This window comes from Ranitomeya imitator, chromosome 4 (assembly GCF_032444005.1).
Source record: "Ranitomeya imitator isolate aRanImi1 chromosome 4, aRanImi1.pri, whole genome shotgun sequence".
In the NCBI taxonomy this organism is placed as follows: domain Eukaryota; kingdom Metazoa; phylum Chordata; class Amphibia; order Anura; family Dendrobatidae; genus Ranitomeya; species Ranitomeya imitator.
In genome coordinates, this window is record NC_091285.1 from 396,200,004 (window position 1) to 396,227,286 (window position 27,283).

The 27,283-nt window shown below is 44.1% G+C and overlaps 1 protein-coding gene across 4 annotated transcripts in view; it reads left to right on the forward strand.

Moving 5' to 3' along the window:
• The window catches only part of SFMBT2 (Scm like with four mbt domains 2), a 313,750-nt gene that overhangs the window by 264,406 nt on the left and 22,061 nt on the right, over window positions 1-27,283 (forward strand). The window lies entirely within an intron of this gene.

Sequence of the window (27,283 nt, forward strand, 5' to 3'; positions counted from 1 at the left end):
TAAAATTGGATGAAGGGTTTAGGAGTTTCAGCTCCTTAACATGTGCCACCCTGTTTTTAAAGAGACCAAAAGTAATTGGACAATTGACTCCAAGGTTATTTCATAGACAGGTGTGGGCAATCCCTCAGTTATGTCATTCTCAATTAAGCAGATAAAAGGCCTGGAGTTGATTTGAGGTGTGCTGCTTGCATTTGGAAGGTTTTGCTGTGAAGTAAACATGCAGTCAAAGGAGCTCTCCATGCAGGTGAAACAAGCCATCCATAAGCTGCGAAAACAGAAAAAACCCATCCGAGAAATTGCTAATATTACAATCATTAATATGATCATTCTGTGCACATAGAGAATTAATATTCTCAGCAGCACATGTCCTAGGGTGCAGATTGTGGCTTTCAAACAACTGCCGATCAGCAACATGTAAGCCATCCAGTAGGGGCATAACTATAGTGGGTGCAGGGGCTGCAGTCACTCCCAGACCCTAGAACCTAGGAAGAGGCAAAAAGTACCTTTGTCCCATATGAAAATACAATGCTATTAAAGACTCATGGTAGTTGAGGACCCTGTTGGAGATTTTGTATTGGGCCCACAAGCTTCAAGTTGCGGTACTGCTGTTCTGTAATTGCATATTTGTCTGTTTAGACAGGCCTACCACATATCCATATGCACAGAATGATTGCTATTATGACCATTCTGTGCACTTAGAATCTCATTTGAATCAGTTAACAAAGTTTTCACACACCTGGCTAAAACTTTTGCACAGTACTGGATGTGAGAGTAAAAAATTACATACTGTATGTGAGACAAGAATAAATACATATGTGAGATCATAATAAATAGATATATGAGAACAGAATAAATATGTGAGGTCAGAATAAAAACTTAGGTGAAACCAGAATAATTACGTATTTTAGACCAGAATAAATACATATATAACTTTACTTGCAAATAGAATGTAAGCCCGCAAGGGCAGGGTCCTCGCCCCTCTGTATCAGTCCGTCATTGTTAGTTTGTTTACTGTATGTGATATTTGTAACTTGTATGTAACCCCTTCTCATGTACAGCACCATGGAATCAATGGTGCTATATAAATAAATAATAATAATAATAATATATGAGACTTAGGCCAAATTCAGTTGAGGATAATACAGTTCCATACAGAAAGCCTTAATGCATCTATTTGCTTAGATTTGTGTTACATATTAGGGAGCATTTACATTGTTTGCTGTCTACATATATGTATTTATATGATTGATGCACCTGATGTCTGCTATTGTATAGATATACAGTGGCATATCTTTACCATAGGCTCCTGTATGCAAAAATAAAAAAGTATGTCATGCAGTATACTTTTTTTACTGAATTTTCATGTATAGAAAAGCATAAAGTACTATTAAATTCTGTACAGCACAAAAAAGGTATACTGCCATATGCATTCATGGCCGAAAGTGCTGGCATCCTGGAAATTGTTCCAGAAAATTAAGTATTTCTCCCCGAAAATTATTGCTTATTATTGTTTATTTCCTTTGTGTGTATATGAACAACACAAAAAAGACAGACCACAAAAGGCAAATTTGACATAACTTCACACAACACCCCAAAAATGGGCCAGTCAAAATTGTTGGCATCTTTCCAAAATTGTGGGTAAACAACTTTGTTTCAAGCCTTCCATGATCATTCATGCTCACCTGTGGCAAGTAACAGGTGTGGGCAATATGAAAATCACACCTGAAACCAGATAAAACAGGGAGACGTTGACTCAATCGTTTCATTGTGTGTCTGTGTGTGCAACACTAAGCATTGAGAATAGAAAGAGGAGATGAAAATTCAAGGTTTCCTTCAAGCTAAGGATGCATCAGTGTCAGCGTAAACTATCCATTGACATTTGAAAGAAATTAAATGCTGTTGAGACCCAGTGGGACCCCACTGCTGATACAGAGACATAAAAATTTAGACTGCAGTTTACCAAAATGTACTACTGTTTGCTGAAAATGGAATGAGGCTCACAAAGAAAAGAACATTGTCTTTACAGTCAAATATGGTGGAGGGTAAAATATGTTTTGAAGTAGTTTTTCTGCCTTTGGCACTGGGTGCCTTGACTGCGTGCAAGGCGTCATGAAATCTGAAGATTACCAAAGGTTTTTGGTCACAATGTAGTGCCCAGTGTCAGAATGGATCTTCCAGCAGGACAATGACCCCAAACATACTTCAAGAAGCACCTATAAATGAATGGAAACCAAGCACTGGGAGTTATGACGTGACCAGCAATGAGCCCGGATCTAAATTCCTTTGAACACTTGAGGAGAAATCTTGAAGTTACTGTTAGGAGATGGCACCCATCAAATATGAGAGACTTGGAGTGGTTTGAAGAAGTAGAGTTGTCCAAAATTCCAGCTGAGAGGTGTAAGTAACTTGTTGATGGTTATAGGAAGCGATTGATTGCAGGTATTTATTCCAAAGGGTGTGCAACCAAATATTAAGTTAAGGGGGCCAATAATTTTGTCTGGTACATTTTTGGGGTTTTTGTGTGAAATTATGTCCAATTTGCCTTTTTTCTCAGCTTTAATTGTGTTGGTTCAATATTCACTAAGGAAATAAACGTATTAACCCATTATCTACCAATTTCCTTTTTTTGGGACGCCTAATCTTTAGCTTCTAGCAACTAAGATTTTGTAATTTTTATAATTAGGTCCAATTTTTTGTGCTGTGTTTGTAAAATGAATATTGACAAAATAGGAAATCATGTCATTGTCATTTTTAATTGAATATTAGGACGCCCTTTTCTGAAAAATCCGTACTTGAAAACATTTAGCAAATCATGTTTCTGATTCATTAAGACTCAAATCATTAAAAATCTGTCATTAAAAAAAATAATGAAAATTGCTAATTTGGCAAGTAATGGGTTAACAAAACGTGTAATTGCAGTCATTTTTTTGGAGGAATACTTTATTTTATGGAACAATTTCAAGGGTGCCAACACTTTTGGCAATAACTGTACTAGCTTGTCAGAGGCCACCCTTTTGACTTCCAATGGGTGAAAAATGGCATAATGGATACATTTGACTTATACACTAGGAACTTTCAAACACAATACAAATGCATTCTTCTTCTACCCTGATCACATTTCAGGGTATTATTTTTTTCATTTTTGAATGTTTAGAGCAGAGATATCAAACTCAAATACACAGAGGACTAAAATTGAAAACTTGGACAAAGTCGCTGACCAACCTTTATATTTATTTAAAAAAAAGTGTACAATTATGGACGTTTTTCCTTATCATCAAATATAAAGATGAACCTTTTCATATGGAAACAAACTTAAAGGTGTTGTCCCAGTCAGATCACATGACTGGATCATTGAGTATGATAATATGACACCCACACAGTGAATTCCTCCATAGTACCCTTCACAAGCACTTTATGATGACCCTACTGTACCCTCTTCAACACCCCTGGCAAAGTATAAGTATGGTAAACCCCAAAACAGTATGATGCCAAACTGTGATCCCCACACAGTATAATGGTCCCCACATAGTCCTCCATATAGTACAATCAGCCCCACATAGTCCTCCATTCAGAAAAATGGCCTTACATAGTCCTGTATACAGTATAATGTGCCCCACATAGTCCTCCATACAGTATATTGGGCCCCACTTAAAAAAATCTTCTCTCCTCGTTCCTCATCTTCTCCGGTCTTGACAATGAGTGCTCTGAAGCTCTTCACTGAGTGGCACATGGGGCTTGAAATAGTGACGTCACCACTAGGGTTGAGCGACTTTTACTTTTTTAGGGTCAAGTCGGGTTTCACGAAACCCAACTATCTCTAAAGTCGAGTTGAGTGAAATCGGCCGATTATGGCGAAAAGTCGGGGATTGACCGAAACACGAAACCCAATGCAAAGTCAATGGGAATTTTTTTGTTTTTTTTGTTTTATTTTTTTATTTTTATTTTCTCTCCCTCTCCTTCTCCCTCTCCCTCTCCCTCCCTCTCTCTCTTTCTCTCTCTCCCCTCCGTCCCTGAACAGAAAAGCTGGTGTTACACATTGCAAATCGCTACTGCGCACAATCGACAAGATGACGATAGGCGTCCACGCCCCTAAGACCTATGTCATCACTCTGTCCACGCTCCTTCATTGGCTGAAAAAATGGCGCCAAGCGCGTCATACGAAACTCGAATTTGGCGCGAAAGTCACGTACTGCATGGCCGACCCCACACAGGGATCTGGTCGGGTTTCATGAAACCCGACTTTGCCAAAAGTCGGCGACTTTTGAAAATGAACGATCCGTTTCGCTCAACCCTAGTCACCACGTCAGATGCAGAGGAAGAATGATAGGGGAGGGACCAGACAGGTCCCATTGTTGGTTTCAACTGTCGGCGTCCACTATATATCATGTCTACTATCATCTCATCTTCTGGAAATAATAAATAGTGGGCCATATCTGAGAATGAAGGGTAGACATTGCCAATAGATATGTTGTACTTCATGATCTATCCTAAATTGACAGAACGGTTTACGTCTTTTAATAGAATGAGCAGGTCTTTGAAAATCTGTCTGTTCAGTTTGATGCTGGTAGATGGGAATACTGAAATTAAACAGGGGCATTCTGCCAAGTAATTTCCAAGCAGCTGCTGCCAGTTTTGATTCTCAAGTACACCATTGACTTCCTGACTCCAGGAAATGATAATCAGATATCTCACTAGATCAATAATGTGCTGAGTATGTTTCTTAGTATTTCGCCTTCAAGTGCTCCAGCTCCAAAGGGCATAGCGTTTGCTGAATAGGTCAAGGATCGGTGCATGTGGATGAATTACACAGTAAAGATAACCTTGTTGTTCTGGAGTTTTAATTTTCCCCAATTTAGTGTAATTTCACCTATAGATATAAAGACACCACCTGCAAATGACATATGCTCGAGTACACAGGGAAGATGTTTGACAGGTTTTCTCCCCCTAATCTTTAATTTGTTCTTGAAACAGACCAAGGCACACTTGGATTTCTCCGAGAGGCTAATTAAACTAATTTACCCTAAACTATTATTAATGAAACACTGCTGATTACTGCTAATAATGCCATTTCCTAACTGCTGTTTCTGGCCAATATCTTTTAATAGGATTTATGTATCTTATCTGTGATTACTAATCTCTAATCCTCGGCTTGCAATATCACTTTACAATTGTCATGACTTAGCCTCTCTCAATGAGGCCACTTGAAACTGTGCCAACCGCACATTTTATGACCCATTTATTGAAAACAGCTCACTTCATTAATGATATTTTATAGGATCCATTTTACGGTGTAGGTGACAGTTTTTGACAGATTTATAGTATTTGCTGATTTTTATACATGTTTCCACAGATGACATAATGACGAATGTATGCATGGTGTCCAGATACTTGTTTTCACGTCCAGAGCACAGAATAAATTATTTCATGTGATTATGGATAAAATGTTCCAAATGTGTTATTTTAATCGTGTAATGCATACTTGTAATATTTACAGCTATATAAAAGCTTCAACACATTTTAACCTACAAGCTATATAAAAAATAAATATTCAGAAGGAAAATTCATTAAATATATACTTTAATGTATAATTAAAGAGCCTCTGCCCTACTCCTCTTTCAGGTTTTCTTGTTTTATTTGCTATATAGTTTTAGATTTACATTGTTTTTACTTGTAAAACTTGCCCATATGTCTCCTAAATGTATAGAACAAATCAAAGCAGTGGGTTTTTTTTTTATATATATGAAGTCCTGCTTATAAGAATGGAGCTTTGAAAGAGCTCTACGTTTGTTCCATGTAGTGAAGTCATATCAGAAGGTAACATTTCGGGGGCTCAAACATATCTCGACAAATTAACATTAGCATAAATAAAATGTTCTTTTTTAATACTTAATAATTTAATAATACTTCAATAATTGTTGAATTACTTTTGGTCCATTAAAATGAAGCTGCTGCATATTAAAAAGCTGTAATTCCTAATCCCTTCCTCCAATTAGGATGTGAATATCTTCAAATTAAAGCTGTGAGTCTGCACTTTAAGCCCCTACTGATTATATAACTGTACCTTGAATATGTTTTGGTGAACAGCTAAAATACCCAAACGTGTGTCACTGTCCAAATTAGGGATGAGCGAATATATTCGTTACTCGAGATTTCCCGAGCACACTTGGGTGACCTCCGAGTATTTTTTAGTGCTCAGAGACTTAGTTTTCATCGACGCAGCTGAATGATTTACAGCTACTAGCCTGCTTGATTACATGTGGGGATTCCCTAGCAACCAGGCAACCCCCACATGTACTTATGCTGGCTAATAGCTGTAACTCATTCAACTGCGGCGAAGAAAACTAAATCTCCGAGCACTAAAAAAGACTCGGAGGACCCCCGAGCGTGCTCGGGAAATCTCGAGTAACGAGTATATTCATTCCTCACTAGTCCAAATATTTCCGGATGTAGCTGTATATACATTGCATATATTTATATACATATGGCTGCTTCCAGAAAGTGAGTTAGTGTGTGGCAACCCAAATGTCAGTATCATATTAGTGAGCAGAGAGAAGTAGACTAGAGGCTTGATGGAATTAGTTCCCAAGAGTGAGACTCGGAGAAGTCTGTAAAGAATGCAGCAGCTGCATAAATACATGTTCTTGGTGGAATAGCTTGCTGCATCTTAGCGGTGTTGGAACATATATAAAGAAATGTGAGACTATAGGGCAGGATGTCACACACTACAGCCCAATGTCCTCACAGTTGTCAGAGCTATCTACTTTGTGAGTGAGAAATGTGTTAATGTGGGAGCATGTTTGTTAATGATGTGTTACTACTCTTTTATAGATGTGCTGGTCTGGGTGACATGCATGTTGCCATGTACTGTGATATAGGTTTCCTTTTTACAACATCGGGGTCTCTATGCTTTCACTATCTGAGGAGGTGCCGAGCCAAGAGTCTGATACTCTTAAAGTTATGTCCTTTGTCATATATTTATAATTCTTAAAAATTAATCTGTGATATTTTAGTATGCACATCTTTTTAGGGTACGTTCCCACGTTCAGGATCTGTTGCGGTTTTGGCGCTGCAGAATGTCCGCACCATTTCCGCACCTATTATGCAAATTACCAGACATTCGTTTTAAGTTTTTTTTCACATGAGGATTTTCCTCATTAATGCAAGTCTATGAGGGAAATCTGCATGCATACTCGCAAGAGAAATTGAATTGCTGCGAATCTGAAAGAGGCGCCGTATGTCAGTTGTCAGTTTCCGCGGGTTTATTTACATAGACATACAGGTCAGCTTCCTATGACCTGTATGTCTATGTAAATTGCTTAGGAGGGTTGATCCTACTGACAGATTAATTTTAAGCAAACCAAAAGATAATTGTACCCAATGAAAGAGTGTTTTGTTCATTTGTCAGGTGATAAACAGCGTGATTATTAACATTTAGCAATGCTAGTTCATGAGAACTGTGAAGTTTAAATGAACCCTTAGGTTTGGGCTGCTCTATTATTTACATTAAAAAGTCAGAAAAAATAAATGGCCTGTCCACTGTATGGAATTGACCCTATTTATTGCAGGAGTCAAGTCTGAACTTCTGGATTAAAATAATCCCATCAATGACCCCTGCAAATTTCTTAACCCTCATGTCATACAGAACAAGAGCCTCCAAAATCTCATCACTATAAACAGTGCTGGTAACTAGGGTTGAGCGACCTTGACCTTTTTAGAGTCGAGCCGTGTTTCGCGAAACCCGACTATCTTAGAAGTCGAGTCGAGTGGAATCGGCCGATTATCGCGAAAAGTCGGGTATCGCCCGAAACACGAAACCCAATGCAAGTCAATGGGGGAGCATAGTCGGCAGTGAGTGGAGGCCAGGAAAACACCTACACTGCCCATTTTAATGGCAAAAACATCCATTCTTGTTAAAGAAGCTTGTCAATCGTAATTTACCTTATAATAATTGGAAGGCATTTGAAATTGGGGGTCATTTGGCTAAAGTTGTGGGGGGTAGGGCTGGTTCAAGTAATTAGTGGGCCCAGTAAATCTGGACCACGTCATGGCAGTGGAGCAGGGAGAGGTAAGTATTTAAACTTTGCAAGTGCTGTGATCCTGAGCAAGCAGGGGGGGCCCACTCGTTGGCATTGGCACTGGCACAGGGCCCCTCAAAGTACAGCGGTGTGTTTGCACGGCGGGGGCGCCTCCCACCGGCAGCAACACTTTTGCGTACTATGAGAGGCCCTGTGCCAGTGACGTCGCCAACTAGTATTCCTCCCCCCACCTGATGAAGGAACCTGCACTTTCATCTGCACCTTCCTCTTTGTCCCCGTGTAAGGTGGTATGGTATGCGGGAAGAGGAACCTGACTTTCAGCAGGGTCACAATCTTGCTGTGTAGCGTGCACGGGGAATTTTGCGTTATGGGTCAATGTACCAGCAGACTCATCTATCACTGGCTGGGCAATGGGCAGGATGAGGAGGAAACACAGATATAGGCCCAAAGAATAAAGTGGGCTAAATGCAGTTCAAAATTGGTAACACAGGACTAACCAGGGGGCATTGCAGTGGAGGACAACTGGAATGAGAGGCTGACACAGAGAGTAGGCCCAAATCAGTAAGTAGTCGACATGCAGTTCAAAATTGGCAACCGTAGTAAACAGGCGGCCCAGCTTTGTTCAGTTGAGGAGAACAGCAAGGAGTGGCAGACACCGATAGTAGGCCCCAACCCAACTAGTAGGCCAAATGCAGTCTAACATTAACAACTACTTAACAAGAGCCTGAAAATGGAATTTCAGGACAGGAAACCAGGAGAACAGCAAGGAGTGGCAGACACCGATAGTAGGCCCCAAACCAACTAGTACGCCAAATGCAGTTGTTCCATTTAACTACAATTTAATGAGAGCCTGAAGATAGAAGTTCAGGAAAGGCAACCTGGAGAACACCTTGGAGTGGAACACACCATCTCTCTACACCCCATACCCAATTTGTAGGCCTAATGCAGTGTAGTTTTCAACAACTACTAAACGAGAGTCGGAAGATCGAAGCAATGTGGACGAAACCTGGGGAACACCTTGGAGTGTAACACACCGTCTCTCTACACCCCATACCCAATTTGTAGGCCTAATGCAGCGTAGTTTCCAACAACTACTAAACGAGAGCATGAAGATTGAAGCTCAGGAAAGTCAACCTGGAGAACACCTTGGAGTGGAACACACCATCTCTCTACACCCCATACCCAATTTGTAGGCCTAATGCAGCGTAGTTTCCAACAACTACTAAACGAGAGCATGAAGATAGAAGCAATGGAGAGGAAACCTGGGGAACACCTTGGAGTGGAACACACTATCTCTCTACACCCCATACCCAATTTGTAGGCCTAATGCAGCGTAGTTTCCAACAACTACTAAACGAGAGCATGAAGATCGAAGCAATGGCGATGAAACCTGGGGAACACCTTGGAGTGGAACACACCATCACTCTACACCCCATACCCAATTTGTAGGCCTAATGCAGCGTAGTTTCCAACAACTACTAAACGAGAGCATGAAGATTGAAGCTCAGGAAAGGCAACCTGGAGAACACCTTGGAGTGGAACACACCATCTCTCTACACCCCATACCCAATTTGTAGGCCTAATGCAGCGTAGTTTCCAACAACTACTAAACGAGAGCATGAAGATTGAAGCAATGGAGAGGAAACCTGGGGAACACCTTGGGGAGGCAGACACCGTTAGTAGGCCCTACCAAAGTTGTACACCCAATGCAGTTTTAAAATTCCTAGAGGCTGAAAACAAGACTATTGACGCTCAGCTTTTTTCAAAGGAACACAGCTGAATTGAGTGGCGCAGACAGACACAGGTAGTAGGACTCAAACCAAAAATGTGGCTCACTGCAGCAGAAAAAAGTTACAGGGGTACACAAGCTGCAGTGCTCTGGGCAGTGGAGGACAATTTCAATAGTGAACCGCAGACAGACTTTGTACGCCTACTATTAAAAAAAGGATGCTCTATGCAATTATAAATAGGTTCCAGGGGTACACGGGCAGCAGTGGTGTGGTCAGTGGATGCCTAGTGGAAGGAGTGACCGCAGACAGGCATCGAAGGCCTAAAATAATAACACATGGCTGTAGGCAATTTTAAATTGGTTCCAGGGGTACACGGGCAGCAGTGGCCTGGTCAGTGTAGTAGTAGTAGAAAGAACGGACCGCAGACAGGCATCGAAGGCCTAAAATAAAAAAATTGGGCTGGCTGTAGGCAATTTTAAATTGGTTCCAGGGGTACACGGGCAGCAGTGGTGTGGTCAGTGGAGGCATATTGTAAGGAGTGACCGCAGACAGGCATCGAAGGCCTAAAATAATAACACATGGCTGTAGGCAATTTTAAATTGGTTCCAGGGGTACACGGGCAGCAGTGGTGTGGTCAGTGGAGGCCTAGTGGAAGGAGTGACCGCAGACAGGCATCGAAGGCCTAAAATAAAAAAATTGGGCTGGCTGTAGGCAATTTTAAATTGGTTCCAGGGGTACACGGGCAGCAGTGGTGTGGTCAGTGGAGGCCTAGTGGAAGGAGTGACCGCAGACAGGCATCGAAGGCCTAAAATAATAACACATGGCTGTAGGCAATTTTAAATTGGTTCCAGGGGTACACGGGCAGCAGTGGCCTGGTCAGTGTAGTAGTAGTAGAAAGAACGGACCGCAGACAGGCATCGAAGGCCTAAAATAAAAAAATTGGGCTGGCTGTAGGCAATTTTAAATTGGTTCCAGGGGTACAAGGGCAGCAGTGGCCTGGTCAGTGTAGTAGTAGTAGAAAGAACGGACCGCAGACAGGCATCGAAGGCCTAAAATAAAAAAATTGGGCTGGCTGTAGGCAATTTTAAATTGGTTCCAGGGGTACATGGGCAGCAGTGGTGTGGTCAGTGGAGGCATATTGTAAGGAGTGACCGCAGACAGGCATCGAAGGCCTAAAATAATAACACATGGCTGTAGGCAATTTTAAATTGGTTCCAGGGGTACACGGGCAGCAGTGGTGTGGTCAGTGGAGGCCTAGTGGAAGGAGTGACCGCAGACAGGCATCGAAGGCCTAAAATAAAAAAATTGGGCTGGCTGTAGGCAATTTTAAATTGGTTCCAGGGGTACACGGGCAGCAGTGGTGTGGTCAGTGGAGGCATATTGTAAGGAGTGACCGCAGACAGGCATCGAAGGCCTAAAATAATAACACATGGCTGTAGGCAATTTTAAATTGGTTCCAGGGGTACACGGCCAGCAGTGGTGTGGTCAGTGGAGGCCTAGTGGAAGGAGTGACCGCAGACAGGCATCGAAGGCCTAAAATAAAAAAATTGGGCTGGCTGTAGGCAATTTTAAATTGGTTCCAGGGGTACACGGGCAGCAGTGGTGTGGTCAGTGGAGGCCTAGTGGAAGGAGTGACCGCAGACAGGCATCGAAGGCCTAAAATAATAACACATGGCTGTAGGCAATTTTAAATTGGTTCCAGGGGTACACGGGCAGCAGTGGTGTGGTCAGTGGAGGCCTAGTGGAAGGAGTGACCGCAGACAGGCATCGAAGGCCTAAAATAAAAAAATTGGGCTGGCTGTAGGCAATTTTAAATTGGTTCCAGGGGTACACGGGCAGCAGTGGTGTGGTCAGTGGAGGCATATTGTAAGGAGTGACCGCAGACAGGCATCGAAAGCCTAAAATAATAACACATGGCTGTAGGCAATTTTAAATTGGTTCCAGGGGTACACGGGCAGCAGTGGTGTGGTCAGTGGAGGCATAGTGGAAGGAGTGACCGCAGACAGGCTTCGAAGGCCTAACATAACAAAAATGTCAATACAATGGTATTGTCAGTGGCAGGCATTGAAGGATGTCAGCGCATAGACTAAACATTGGTGGAGCTGTGAGATAATTTTGCAAGTGGTAGAGCACTGTTTGAGCTGGGGGGGGAACTGTCTTGTGGCCGGCGGTACAGGCCCAGGGCCCCTCATATTACAATGGTGTGTCTGACGTTGGGTGCGCACCACCACCGCCAGAGACACTTTATTGTACTAGGAGGGACCCAGTGGCAGTGCCGTCGACCAAATGCGGGCACACCCACCTCTTCAGACAAACAGCACTCTCACGGGTGCTGTCGCCAAGTGTCGATACCACGGCCCCGTGTGGGGAGTTTGGCCATTTAGTGAGGTGTAAACATATCGTATGCTGGACAATCAGGTGCAGAAAATTACGAGATTGGAAAAGGCATTCAGAATAGTCCACAGGCAAGACCTTTTCATAGGAAAGCTAGGTGTCAGCCGGGCAAGGTGGGGCAAAAGATTTCGAAATCCAGTTGTGGTTCATTTTAATGAAGGTTAGATCATCTACATTTTGGGTAGCCAGACGAGTCCTTTTTTCTGTTAGTATTGAACCTGCAGCACTGAGTACTCTTTCTGATAGGACACTAGCTGCCGGGCAAGCAAGCTCCTGCAATGCATATTCTGCCAATTCTGGCCAGGTGTCTAATTTTGATGCCCAGTAATCAAATGGGAATGACGGTTGAGGGAGAACATCGATAAGGGATGAAAAATAGTTTGTAACCATACTGGACAAATGTTGTCTCCTGTCACTTTGAATTGATGCTGCAGTACCTGTCCTGTCTGCGGTCATAGCAAAATCACTCCACAACCTGGTCAGAAAACCCCTCTGGCCAACGCCACTTCTGATTTCTGCTGTTATGGCTGGCAATCAGGCAACACAGCGTGCAGTAATCAGCGCACATACAGAGATCTGGCAATAACCAAAAACAATAGGACGAGCTCTGAGACGTGGAATCTCTGTAGACTGCAGTACCTGATCTATCCTCACACAACTATAAGCAGCAGTGGATTGCGCCTATCACTACCTATGCAACTCGACACTGCCTGAGGAGCTGACTAGCCTGAAGATAGAAATACAAGCCTGACTTCCCTCAGAGAAATACCCCAAAGGAATAGGCAGCCCCCCACATATAATGACTGTTAGCAAGATGAAAAGACAAACGTAGGAATGAAATAGATTCAGCAAAGTGAGGCCCGATATTCTAGACAGAGCGAGGATAGCAAAGAGAACTATGCAGTCTACAAAAAACCCTAAAACGAAAACCACGCAAAGGGGCAAAAAGACCCACCGTGCCGAACTAACAGCACGGCGGTGCACCCCTTTGCTTCTCAGAGCTTCCAGCAAAAGTTAATAGCAAGCTGGACAGAAAAAACAGAAAACAAACTAGAAGCACTTATCTAGCAGAGCAGCAGGCTCAAGGAAAGATGCAGTAGCTCAGATCCAACACTGGAACATTGACAAGGAGCAAGGAAGACAGACTCAGGTGGAGCTAAATAGCAAGGCAGCCAACGAGCTCACCAAAACACCTGAGGGAGGAAGCCCAGAGACTGCAATACCACTTGTGACCACAGAAGTGAACTCAGCCACAGAATTCACAACAGTACCCCCCCCTTGAGGAGGGGTCACCGAACCCTCACCAGAACCCCCAGGCCGACCAGGATGAGCCACATGAAAGGCACGAACAAGATCTGGGGCATGGACATCAGAGGCAAAAACCCAGGAATTATCTTCCTGAGCATAACCCTTCCATTTGACCAGATACTGGAGTTTCCGTCTAGAGACACGAGAATCCAAAATCTTCTCCACAATATACTCCAATTCCCCCTCTACCAAAACAGGGGCAGGAGGCTCCACAGATGGAACCATAGGTGCCACGTATCTCCTCAACAACGGCCTATGGAATACATTATGTATGGAAAAGGAGTCTGGGAGGATCAGACGAAAAGACACCGGATTGAGAATCTCAGAAATCCTATACGGACCAATAAAACGAGGTTTAAATTTAGGAGAGGAAACCTTCATAGGAATATGACGAGAAGATAACCAAACCAGATCCCCAACACGAAGTCGGGGTCCCACACGGCGTCTGCGATTAGCGAAAAGCTGAGCCTTCTCCTGGGACAAGGTCAAATTGTCCACTACCTGAGTCCAGATCTGCTGCAACCTGTCCACCACAGAATCCACACCAGGACAGTCCGAAGACTCAACCTGTCCTGAAGAGAAACGAGGATGGAACCCAGAATTGCAGAAAAATTGAGAGACCAAGGTAGCCGAGCTGGCCCGATTATTAAGGGCGAACTCGGCCAACGGCAAAAATGACACCCAATCATCCTGGTCAGCGGAAACAAAACATCTCAGATATGTTTCCAAGGTCTGATTGGTTCGTTCGGTCTGGCCATTAGTCTGAGGATGGAAGGCCGAGGAGAAAGATAGGTCAATGCCCATCCTACCACAAAAGGCTCGCCAGAACCTCGAGACAAACTGGGAACCTCTGTCAGAAACAATATTCTCAGGAATGCCATGTAAACGAACCACATGCTGGAAGAACAAAGGCACCAAATCAGAGGAGGAAGGCAATTTAACCAAGGGCACCAGATGGACCATTTTAGAAAAGCGATCACCACAATAGAAACACAGTCTGTTCAGACGTCTGTGTTCTTGCCGTTCTACTTTAGTCATCGTCCTGTCGCACTGCATAGGCTCAGGTTTACTCTCAGACAATACCGCCAGATGGTGCACAGATTTACGCTCGCGCAAGCGACGACCGATCTGAATGGCCAAGGACATAGACTCATTCAAACCAGCAGGCATAGGAAATCCCACCATTACATCCTTAAGAGCTTCAGAGAGACCCTTTCTGAACAAAGCCGCTAGTGCAGATTCATTCCACAGAGTGAGTACTGACCACTTCCTAAATTTCTGACAATATACTTCTACATCATCCTGACCCTGGCATAAAGCCAGCAGATTTTTCTCAGCCCGATCCACTGAATTAGGCTCATCGTAAAGCAATCCCAGCGCCTGGAAAAATGCATCAACATTACTCAATGCAGAATCTCCTGGTGCAAGAGAAAACGCCCAGTCCTGTGGGTCGCCGCGCAAAAAAGAAATAATAATCAAAACCTGTTGAATAGGATTACCAGAAGAATGAGGTTTCAAGGCCAGAAATAGCTTACAATTATTTCTGAAGCTCAGGAACTTAGTTCTGTCACCAAAAAACAAATCAGGAATCGGAATTCTTGGTTCTAGCATCGATTTCTGATCAATAGTATCTTGAATCTTTTGTACATTTACAACGAGATTATCCATTGAGGAGCACAGAGCCTGAATATCCATGTCCACAGCTGTGTCCTGAAGCACTCTAATGTCTAGGGGAAAAAAAAGACTGAAGACAGAGCTAAGAAAAAAAAATGCTGTCAGGATTTCTTTTTTCCCTCTATTGGGAATCATTGGTGTGGCTCCTTGTACTGTTATGGCTGGCAATCAGGCAACACAGCGTGCAGTAATCAGCGCACATACAGAGATCTGGCAATAACCAAAAACAATAGGATGAGCTCTGAGACGTGGAATCTCTGTAGACTGCAGTACCTGATCTATCCTCACACAACTATAAGCAGCAGTGGATTGCGCCTATCACTACCTATGCAACTCGGCACTGCCTGAGGAGCTGACTAGCCTGAAGATAGAAATACAAGCCTGACTTACCTCAGAGAAATACCCCAAAGGAATAGGCAGCCCCCCACATATAATGACTGTTAGCAAGATGAAAAGACAAACGTAGGAATGAAATAGATTCAGCAAAGTGAGGCCCGATATTCTAGACAGAGCGAGGATAGCAAAGAGAACTATGCAGTCTACAAAAAACCCTAAAACGAAAACCACGCAAAGGGGCAAAAAGACCCACCGTGCCGAACTAACAGCACGGCGGTGCACCCCTTTGCTTCTCAGAGCTTCCAGCAAAAGTTAATAGCAAGCTGGACAGAAAAAACAGAAAACAAACTAGAAGCACTTATCTAGCAGAGCAGCAGGCTCAAGGAAAGATGCAGTAGCTCAGATCCAACACTGGAACATTGACAAGGAGCAAGGAAGACAGACTCAGGTGGAGCTAAATAGCAAGGCAGCCAACGAGCTCACCAAAACACCTGAGGGAGGAAGCCCAGAGACTGCAATACCACTTGTGACCACAGAAGTGAACTCAGCCACAGAATTCACAACATTCTGCCCCTCTAACTCCTCTGGTCTGCTGGCCCCTGCAGCTCGTGTGAGAACGATCACGGGCGCTGTGTGCAGGGTGATTGTTTGGTTGCTAATATTAGTTCCAAGTTCTCATGTGGCATTATATTTTGCAATTTGCCTTTATAGCGAGGATCAAGGAGGCAGGCCAACCAGTAATCGTCATCGTTCATCATTTTAGTTATGCGTGTGTCCCTTTTGACGATACGTAAGGCATAATCCGCCATGTGGGCCAAAGTTCCAGTTCTCAAATCTGCGGTTGTGCTTGGTTGAGGGGCAGTTTCAGGCAAATCCACGTCACTTGTGTCCCTCCAAAAACCAGAACCCGGCCTTGCCGCGCCACCAATTTCCAGTGGCCCCGGAAAAGCTTCCTCATTAAAAATATAATCATCCCCATCATCCTCCTCGTCCTCCTCCTCCTCTTCGCCCGCTAACTCGTCCTGTACACTGCCCTGGCCAGACAATGGCTGACTGTCATCAAGGCTTTCCTCTTCCTCAGCTGCAGACGCCTGATCCTTTATGTGCGTCAAACTTTGCATCAGCAGACGCATTAGGGGGATGCTCATGCTTATTATGGCGTTGTCTGCACTAACCAGCCGTGTGCATTCCTCAAAACACTGAAGGACTTGACACATGTCTTGAATCTTCGACCACTGCACACCTGACAACTCCATGTCTGCCATCCTACTGCCTGCCCGTGTTTGTGTATCCTCCCACAAAAACATAACAGCCCGCCTCTGTTCGCACAGTCTCTGAAGCATGTGCAGTGTTGAGTTCCACCTTGTTGCAACGTCTATGATTAGGCGATGCTGGGGAAGGTTCAAAGAACGCTGATAGGTCTGCATACGGCTGGAGTGTACGGGCGAACGGCGGATATGTGAGCAAAGTCCACGCACTTTGAGGAGCAGGTCGGATAACCCCGGATAACTTTTCAGGAAGCACTGCACCACCAGGTTTAAGGTGTGAGCCAGGCAAGGAATGTGTTTCAGTTGGGAAAGGGAGATGGCAGCCATGAAATTCCTTCCGTTATCACTCACTACCTTGCCTGCCTCAAGATCTACTGTGCCCAGCCACGACTGCGTTTCTTTCTGCAAGAACTCGGACAGAACTTCCGCGGTGTGTCTGTTGTCGCCCAAACACTTCATAGCCAATACAGCCTGCTGACGTTTGCCAGTAGCTGCCCCATAATGGGAGACCTGGTGTTCAACAGTGGCAGCTGCGGATGGAGTGGTTGTGCGACTGCGGTCTGTGGACGAGCTCTCGCTTCTGCAGGAGGACGAAGAGGAGGAGGAGGGGGTGCGAACGGCTACAGCCAACTGTTTCCTAGACCGTGGGCTAGGCAGAACTGTCCCAAACTTGCTGTCCCCTGTGGACCCTGCATCCACAACATTCACCCAGTGTGCCGTGATGGACACGTAACGTCCCTGGCCATGCCTACTGGTCCATGCATCTGTTGTCAGGTGCACCTTTGTGCTCACAGATTGCCTGAGTGCATGGACGATGCGCTCTTTAACATGCTGGTGGAGGGCTGGGATGGCTTTTCTGGAAAAAAAGTGTCGACTGGGTAGCTCGTAGCGTGGTACAGCGTAGTCCATCAGGGCTTTGAAAGCTTCGCTTTCAACTAACTGGTAGGGCATCATCTCTAACGAGATTAGTCTAGCTATGTGGGCGTTCAAACCCTGTGTACGCGGATGCGAGGCTAAGTACTTCCTTTTTCTAACCATAGTCTCATGTAGGGTGAGCTGGACTGGAGAGCTGGAGATCGTGGAACTAGCGGGGGTGCCGGTGGACATGGCAGACTGAGAGACGGTGGGAGATGGTATTGTTGCCGCCGGTGCCCTAGATGCAGTGTTTCCTACTACGAAACTGGTGATTCCCTGACCCTGACTGCTTTGGCCTGGCAAAGAAACCTGCACAGATACTGCAGGTGGTGCGGAAAATGGTGGCCCTACACTGCCGGAAGGGATGTTGCGTTGCTGACTAGCTTCATTGGCCGAGGGTGCTACAACCTTAACCCCTTCAAGACTCAGCCTATTTTGACCTTAAAGACCTTGCCGTTTTTTGCAATTCTGACCAGTGTCCCTTTATGAGGTAATAACTCAGGAACGCTTCAACGGATCCTAGCGGTTCTGAGATTGTTTTTTCGTGACATATTGGGCTTCATGTTAGTGGTAAATTTAGGTCAATAAATTCTGCATTTATTTGTGATAAACACGGAAATTTGGCGAAAATTTTGAAAATTTCGCAATTTTCACATTTTGAATTTTTATTCTGTTAAACCAGAGAGATATGTGACACAAAATAGTTAATAAATAACATTTCCCACATGTTTACTTTACATCAGCACAATTTTGGAAACAAAATTTTTTTTTGTTAGGAAGTTATAAGGGTTAAAATTTGACCAGCGATTTGTCATTTTTACAACGAAATTTACAAAACCATTTTTTTTAGGGACCACCTCACATTTGAAGTCAGTTTGAGGGGTCTATATGGCTGAAAATACCCAAAAGTGACACCATTCTAAAAACTGCACCCCTCAAGGTACTCAAAACCACATTCAAGAAGTTTATTAACCCTTCAGGTGCTTCACAGCAGCAGAAGCAACATGGAAGGAAAAAATGAACATTTAACTTTTTAGTCACAAAAATTATCTTTTAGCAACAATTTTTTTATTTTCCCAATGGTAAAAGGAGAAACTGAACCACGAAAGTTGTTGTCCAATTTGTCCTGAGTACGCTGATACCTCATATGTGGGGGTAAACCACTGTTTGGGCGCACGGCAGGGCTTGGAAGGGAAGGAGCGCCATTTGACTTTTTGAATCAAAAATTGGCTCCACTCTTTAGCGGACACCATGTCACGTTTGGAGAGCCCCCGTGTGCCTAAAAATTGGAGCTCCCCCACAAGTGACCCCATTTTGGAAACTAGACGCCCCAAGGAACTTATCTAGATGCATAGTGAGCACTTTGAACCCCCAGGTGCTTCACAAATTGATCCGTAAAAATGAAAAAGTACTTTTTTTTCACAAAAAAATTCTTTTAGCCTCAATTTTTTCATTTTCACATGGGCAACAGGATAAAATGGATCCTAAAATGTGTTGGGCAATTTCTCCTGAGTACACCAATACCTCACATGTGGGGGTAAACCACTGTTTGGGCACATGGTAAGGCTCGGAAGGGAAGGAGCGCCATTTGACTTTTTGAATGAAAAATTATTTCCATCGTTAGCGGACACCATGTCGCGTTTGGATAGCTCCTGTGTGCCTAAACATTGGCGCTCCCCCACAAGTGACCCCATTTTGGAAACTAGACCCCCCAAGGAACTTATTTAGATGATTTAGATGCCTAGTGAGCACTTTAAACCCTCAGGTGCTTCACAAATTGATCTGTAAAAATGAAAAAGTACTTTTTTTTCACAAAAAAATTATTTTCGCCTCAATTTTTTCATTTTCACATGGGCAGTAGGATAAAATGGATCATAAAATTTGTTGGGCAATTTCTCCCGAGTACGCCGATACCTCATATGTGGGGGTAAACCACTGTTTGGGCACACGGCAGGGCTCGGAAGGGAAGGCGCGCCATTTGACTTTTTGAATGGAAAATTAGCTCCAATTGTTAGCGGACACCATGTCGCGTTTGGAGAGCCCCCTGTGTGCCTAAACATTGGAGCTCCCCCACAAGTGACCCCATTTTGGAAACTAGACCCCCCAAGGAACTTATCTAGATGCATATTGAGCACTTTAAACCCCCAGGTGCTTCACAGAAGTTTATAACGCAGAGCCATGAAAATAAAAAATAATTTTTCTTTCCTCAAAAATGATTTTTTAGCCTGGAATTTCCTATTTTGCCAAGGATAATGGGAGAAATTGGACCCCAAATATTGTTGTCCAGTTTGTCCTGAGTACGCTGATACCCCATATGTGGGGGTAAACCACTGTTTGGGCGTACGGCAGGGCTCGGAAGGGATGGCACGCCATTTGGCTTTTTAAATGGAAAATTAGCTCCAATCATTAGCGGACACCATGTCACGTTTGGAGAGCCCCTGTGTGCTTAAACATTGGAGATCCCCCAGAAATGACACCATTTTGGAAACTAGACCCCCAAAGGAACTAATCTAGATGTGTGGTGAGGACTTTGAACCCCCAAGTGCTTCACAGAAGTTTATAACGCAGAGCCATGAAAATAAAAAAAAAATATATTTTCTCAAAAATGATCTTTTAGCCTGCAATTTTTTATTTTCCCAAGGGTAACAGGAGAAATTTGACCCCAAAAGTTGTTGTCCAGTTTCTCCTGAGTACGCTGATACCCCATATGTGGGGGTAAATCACTGTTTGGGCACATGCCGGGGCTCGGAAGTGAAGTAGTGACGTTTTGAAATGCAGACTTTGATGGAATGCTCTGTGGGCGTCACGTTGCGTTTGCAGAGCCCCTGATGTGGCTTAACAGTAGAAACCCCCCACAAGTGACCCCATTTTGGAAACTAGACCCCCAAAGGAACTTATCTAGATGTGTGGTGAGCACTTTGAACCCCCAAGTGCTTCATAGAAGTTTATAATGCAGAGCCGTGAAAATAATAAATACGTTTTCTTTCCTCAAAAATAATTATTTAGCCCAGAATTTTTTAATTTTCCCAAGGGTAACAGGAGAAATTTGACCCCAAAAGTTGTTGTCCAGTTTCTCCTGAGTACAGTGATACCCCATATGTGGGGGTAAACTACTGTTTGGGCACATGCCGGGGCTTGGAATTGAAGTAGTGACGTTTTGAAATGCAGACTTTGATGGAATGCTCTGCGGGCGTCACGTTGCGTTTGCAGAGCCCCTGATGTGCCTAAACAGTAGAAACCCCCCACAAGTGACCCCATTTTGGAAACTAGACCCTGAAAGGAACTTATCTAGATGTGTGGTGAGCACTTTGAACCCCCAAGTGCTTCATAGAAGTTTATAATGCAGAGCCGTGAAAATAATAAATACGTTTTCTTTCCTCAAAAATAATTATTTAGCCCAGAATTTTTTATTTTCCCAAGGGTTACAGGAGAAATTGGACCCCAAAAGTTGTTGTCCAGTTTCTCCTGAGTACGCTGATACCCCATATGTGGGGGTAAACCACTGTTTGGGCACACGTCGGGGCTCAGAAGGGAAGTAGTGACTTTTGAAATGCAGACTTTGATGGAATGGTCTGCGGGTGTCACGTTGCGTTTGCAGAGCCCCTGGTGTGCCTAAACAGTAGAGACCCCCCACAAGTGACCCCATTTTAGAAACTAGACCCCCCAAGGAACTTATCTAGATATGTGGTGAGCACTTTGAACCCCCAAGTGCTTCACAGACGTTTACAACGCAGAGCCGTGAAAATAAAAAATCATTTTTCTTTCCTCAAAAATTATGTTTTAGCAAGCATTTTTTTAGATTCACAAGGGTAACAGGAGAAATTGGACCCCAGTAATTGTTGCGCAGTTTGTCCTGAGTATGCTGGTACCCCATATGTGGGGGTAAACCACTGTTTGGGCACACGTCAGGGCTCGGAAGTGAGGGAGCACCATTTGACTTTTTGAATACGAGATTGGCTGGAATCAATGGTGGCGCCATGTTGCGTTTGGAGACCCCTGATGTGCCTAAACAGTGGTAACCCCTCAATTCTAACTCCAACACTAACCCCAACACACCCCTAACCCTAATCCCAACTGTAGCCATAATCCTAATCACAACCCTAACCCCAACACACCCCTAACCACAACACTAACCCCAACACACCCCTAACCCTAACCACAACCCTAATTCCAACCCTAACCCTAAGGCTATGTGCCCACGTTGCGGATTCGTGTGAGATATTTCCGCACCATTTTTGAAAAATCTGCGGGTAAAAGGCACTGTGTTTTACCTGCGGATTTTCCGCGGATTTCCAGTGTTTTTTGTGCGGATTTCACCTGCGGATTCCTATTGAGGAACAGGTGTAAAACGCTGCGGAATCCGCACAAAGAATTGACATGCTGCGGAAAATACAACGCAGCGTTCCCGCGCGGTATTTTCCGCACCATGGGCACAGCGGATTTGGTTTTTCATATGTTTACATGGTACTGTAAACCTGATGGAACACTGCTGCGAATCCGCAGCCAAATCCGCACCGTGTGCACATAGCCTAATTCTAAAGGTATGTGCACACGCTGCGGATCCGCAGCAGTTTCCCATGAGTGTACAGTTCAATGTAAACCTATGGGAAACAAAAATCGCTGTACACATGCTGCGGAAAAACTGCACGGAAACGCAGCGGTTTACATTCCGCAGCATGTCACTTCTTTGTGCGGATTCCGCAGCGGTTTTACAACTGCTCCAATAGAAAATCGCAATTGTAAAACCGCAGTGAAATGCGCAGAAAAAAACGCGGTAAATCCGCCATAAATCCGCAGCGGTTTAGCACTGCGTATTTATCAAATCCGCAGCGGAAAAATCCGCAGAGGACCAGAATACGTGTGCACATTCCTAACCCTAACCCTAGCCCTAACCCTAGCCCTAACCCTAACCCTACCCCTAACCCTAACCCTACCCCTAACCCTAACCCTACCCCTAGCCCTAACCTTAACCCTAACCCTACCCCTAACCCTAACCCTACCCCTAACCCTAACCCTATTCTAACATTAGTGGAAAAAAAAAAAATTCTTTATTTTTTTATTGTCCCTACCTATGGGGGTGACAAAGGGGGGGGGGGGTCATTTATTATTTTTTTTATTTTGATCACTGAGATAGATTATATCTCAGTGATCAAAATGCACTTTGGAACGAATCTGCCGGCCGGCAGATTCGGCGGGCGCACTGCGCATGCGCCCGCCATTTTGGAAGATGGCGGCGCCCGGGAGAAGACGGACGGGACCACGGCTGGATCGGTAAGTATGATAGGGTGGGGGGGGACCACGGGGGGGGGGATCGGAGCACGGGGGGGGAATCGGAGCGCGGGAGGGGTGGAACGGAGCGCGGGGGCGTGGAACGGAGCACGGGGGGGCTGGAATGGAGCACGGGGGGGTGGAACGGAGCACGGGGGGGTGGATCGGAGTGCAGGGGGGGTGATTGGAGCACGGGGGGGTGATTGGAGCACGGGGGGAGCGGACACGAGCACGGGGGGGAGCGGAGCACTGGACGGAGGGGAGCCGGAGCAGTGTACCGGCCAGATCGGGGGGGTGGGGGGGCGATCGGAGGGGTGGGGTGGGGGCACACTAGTATTTCCAGCCATGGCCGATGATATTTCAGCATCGGCCATGGCTGGATTGTAATATTTCACCCGTTATAATGGGTGAAATATTACAAATCGCTCTGATTGGCAGTTTCACTTTCAACAGCCAATCAGAGCGATCGTAGCCACGAGGGGGTGAAGCCACCCCCCCTGGGCTAAACTACCACTCCCCCTGTCCCTGCAGATCGGGTGAAATGGGAGTTAACCCTTTCACCCGATCTGCAGGGACGCGATCTTTCCATGACGCCGCATAGGCGTCATGGGTCGGAATGGCACCGACTTTCATGACGCCTACGTGGCGTCAAAGGTCGGGAAGGGGTTAAGGGACGTTTGGTAGTTAGTCCAGGCTTGCAAATGCATGGTGGTTAAATGTCTATGCATGCAACTTGTATTGAGACTTTTCAGATTCTGTCCTCTGCTTAAGGTAGTTGAACATTTTTGACAGATGACTTTGCGCTGATCAATTGGATGTTGTTTAAAAAAATGCCAGACTGCACTCTTTCTAGCATCGGATACCTTTTCAGGCATTGCAGACTGAGCTTTAACCGGATGGCCACGCTGTCCTCCAACAGGTTTTGATTTTTTCTGGGAGAATTTAGAAAATAAATAAAACAAAAAAAGGCTTTCTATGGCCCACTGAGTGAGAGATGACGCACACAGGAGTCAGGAGTGGCACACAAGCCCAGAGGCCAATATTTATCTCCCACTGATTGATGTAGTGATTTTTTCAGGTACATTTTGGAACCCAAATCAAGCTAAAAAAATAATAGGCTTTCTATGGCCCACAATTGGAGAGAGAGAGAGAGATGGCACACCCAGGAGTCAAGACTGGCACACAAGCAGAAAGGGCAATATTAATCTCCCACTGATTTGATTTTTTTTTTTTTCAGGGAGACTTTAGGAAAAAAAAATAATAGAATAAAATGATTTTTTCAGGAAGAATTTAGAAACCAAATAAAATAAAATGATTTTTTCAGGGAGAATATAGAAAACAAATAAAAGAAAAAATAGGCTTTCTATGGCCCACGGAGTGAGAGATGACGCACACAGGAGTCAGGAGTGGCACACAAGCCCAGAGGCCAATATTGTTCTCCCAATGATTGATGTAGTGATTTTTTCAGGTAGATTTTGTAACCCAAATCAAGCTAAAAAAATAATAGGCTTTCTATGGCCCACAATTGGAGAGAGAGAGAGAGATGGCACACCCAGGAGTCAAGACTGGCACACAAGCAGAAAGGGCAATATTAATCTCCCACTGATTTGATTTTTTTTTTTTCCAGGGAGACTTTAGAAAAAAAAAAAAAAAAAATGATTTTTTCAGGAAGAATTTAGAAACCAAATAAAATAAAAAATAGGCTTTCTATGGCCCACTGAGTGAGAGATGACGCACACAGGAGTCAGGAGTGGCACACAAGCCCAGAGGCCAATATTTATCTCCCACTGATTGATTTATTGATTTTTTCAGGTAGAATTTAGAACCCAAATCAACCAAAAAAATAAATAGGCTTTCTATGGCCCACTATTTGTGAGAGAGATGGCACGCTCAGGACTGGCACACAAGCCCAGAGGCCAATATTAATCTCCCACTTTTTATTTTTTTTCAGGGAAAATTTATAAACCCAATAAAAAAAATAATAAATAGGCTTTCTATGGCCCACTATTTGAGAGAGAGAGATGGCACGCTTAGGACTGGCACACAAGCCCAAAGGCCAATATTAATCTCCCTTTTTTTTTTCAGGGAGAATTTATAAAACCAAAAAAAAAAAAAAAAAATAGGCTTTCTATGGCTCACTATTTGTGAGAGAGATGGCACGCTCAGGACTGGCACACAAGCCCAGAGGCCAATATTAATCTCCCACTTTTTTTTTTTGTTCCAGGGAAAATTTATAAACCCAATAAAAAAAATAATAAATAGGCTTTCTATGGCCCACTATCTGAGAGAGAGAGATGGCACGCTTAGGACTGGCACACAAGCCCAAAGGCCAATATTAATCTCCCTTTTTTTTTTCAGGGAGAATTTATAAAACCAAAAAAAATAAAATAAATAGGCTTTCTATGGCCCACTATTTGTGAGAGAGATGGCACGCTCAGGACTGGCACACAAGCCCAGAGGCCAATATTAATCTCCCACTTTTTTTTTTTTTGTTCCAGGGAAAATTTATAAACCCAATAAAAAAAATAATAAATAGGCTTTCTATGGCCCACTATCTGAGAGAGAGAGATGGCACGCTCAGGACTGGCACACAAGCCCAGAGGCCAATATTAATCTCCCACTTTTTATTTTTTTTCAGGGAAAATTTATAAACCCAGTAAAAAAAATAATAAATAGGCTTTCTATGGCCCACTATCTGAGAGAGAGAGATGGCACGCTTAGGACTGGCACACAAGCCCAAAGGCCAATATTAATCTCCCTTTTTTTTTCAGGGAGAATTTATAAAACCAAAAAAAATAAAAATAAATAGGCTTTCTATGGCCCACTATTTGTGAGAGAGATGGCACGCTCAGGACTGGCACACAAGCCCAGAGGCCAATATTAATCTCCCACTTTTTTTTTTTTGTTCCAGGGAAAATTTATAAACCCAATAAAAAAAATAATAAATAGGCTTTCTATGGCCCACTATCTGAGAGAGAGAGATGGCACGCTTAGGACTGGCACACAAGCCCAAAGGCCAATATTAATCTCCCTTTTTTTTTTCAGGGAGAATTTATAAAACCAAAAAAAAAAAAATAAATAGGCTTTCTATGGCCCACTATTTGTGAGAGAGATGGCACGCTCAGGACTGGCACACAAGCCCAGAGGCCAATATTAATCTCCCACTTTTTTTTTTTTGTTCCAGGGAAAATTTATAAACCCAATAAAAAAAATAATAAATAGGCTTTCTATGGCCCACTATCTGAGAGAGAGAGATGGCACGCTTAGGACTGGCACACAAGCCCAAAGGCCAATATTAATCTCCCACTGATTGATTTATTGATTTTTTCAGGTAAAATTTAGAACCCAAATAAAGCAAAAAAAAAAAAAATAGGCTTTCTATGGCCCACTGAGTGAGTGATGATGCACACAGGAGTCAGGAGTGGCACACAAGCCCTGAGGCCAATATTTTTCTCCCACTGATTGATGTAGTGATTTTTTCAGGTAGATTTTAGAACCCAAATCAAGCAAAAAAATAAATAGGCTTTCTATGGCCCACTGAGTGAGAGATGGCACACACAGGGATGGCACTCTAGCAGAAATGTCAATCTTAATCTCCCACAAAAAAAAAAAAAAAACAGGGAGTGTCCAACAATTACTATCTCCCTGCAGTAATCTCAGCCAGGTATGGCAGGCAGCAATAAGGAGTGGACTGATGCACAAATTAAATAAAAAGTGTGTACAAACAAAAAAGATAGCTGTGCAGAAAGGAAGGAACAAGAGGATTTGTGCTTTGAAAAAAGCAGTTGGTTTGCACAGCGGCGTACACACAGCAATGCAGCTATCAGTGAGCCTTCTAGGGCAGCCCAATGAGCTACAGCGCTGAGAAAAAAAAAAAAATGTAGCTTCCACTGTCCCTGCACACCGAAGGTGGTGTTGGGCAGTGGAAATCGCTACAGCACAAGCGGTTTGGTGGTTAATGGACCCTGCCTAACGCTATCCCTGCTTCTGACGAAGCGGCAGCAACCTCTCCCTAAGCTCAGATCAGCAGCAGTAACATGGCGGTCGGCGGGAATGCCCCTTTATAGCCCCTGTGACGCCGCAGACAGCAAGCCAATCACTGCAATGCCCTTCTCTAAGATGGTGGGGACCAGGACCTATGTCATCACGCTGCCCACACTCTGCGTTTACCTTCATTGGCTGAGAAATGGCGCTTTTCGCGTCATTGAAACGCGACTTTGGCGCGAAAGTCGCGTACCGCATGGCCGACCCCGCACAGGGGTCGGATCGGGTTTCATGAAACCCGACTTTGCCAATAGTCGGTGACTTTTGAAAATGACCGACCCGTTTCGCTCAACCCTACTGGTAACTAGTT